Consider the following 860-nt stretch of genomic DNA (forward strand, 5'->3'; position numbering starts at 1 on the left):
AGGAATGTGGCCGGCAAATCCCACCGGTTCTTTAGGAGAAGCTGCTGGAAGCTCGGCCACTCTTTAGTGCCGAAGCTGTCACGGTCGGCGAAGCAGCGGCTGGCGCGTGCAACTTGCTGTTCACGAGACAGAAGTCTCCGAGTGCTAAAAGCACCTAATTAGGAGCCTCTCTGACTCCCACCAGCTGCGAGGCCGCCGGATCCGTGCCTCTGCGAGCCAATGAGCGCAGCCGAGGGGTGAATTTGGCATCCCTGAAAGCATCATTAACATGTCGCTCCTCGCACTCCTGAGTAGAGGAAGAGACAGTGACATCCCTAAAAGTGACGATAATGAATCCCCAGGCAGTATGCGGGGCCCTTCAGCGCTGAACGTGTCAGTAATTTATGAAGGGAGCAGAAAAAAAATAGATATTTTTTTAATTTTTCCAGGTTGATCTTCCTAAATAAAACACGAGTACAAGATGCACTTGTCGGATTCACTGTCTTTCCTACAATTAAATGACTAATCCTAAAGCACACGGGCCGAAAGAAAAGCGGTCTAAAGCGTTACCAGCCCCCGTGCTGGCCATGGGGGTAACAGATGAATCGAGCTGCACCTCCCCGCGTCTGCTCCCGGCCATGAGAGTGTCAGTGCGGGAGCAGCTCTCCCTGCCCAGAGCCGCCGGCTCGCTCCTCTCGAGCCGGGGTGGCCCCCAAAACAAAACCCCACGGGTGATGCTCCGAGCATCAGCCCCTCCTGCTGCAGCTCTCCCCTCCGCAGCCCCTGGCCCTCCCGAGTGCTGCTTCTGCAGAGCAGGCCCCAGGAGATGGGGCAAAAAGAGTTTTGCAGAGAGAGCCCAGCCTCGGGGGTGCAGCCAAAAT

Source organism: Pygoscelis adeliae, unplaced genomic scaffold (assembly GCF_000699105.1).
Source record: "Pygoscelis adeliae isolate BGI_AS28 unplaced genomic scaffold, ASM69910v1 Scaffold786, whole genome shotgun sequence".
Lineage (NCBI taxonomy): Eukaryota > Metazoa > Chordata > Aves > Sphenisciformes > Spheniscidae > Pygoscelis > Pygoscelis adeliae.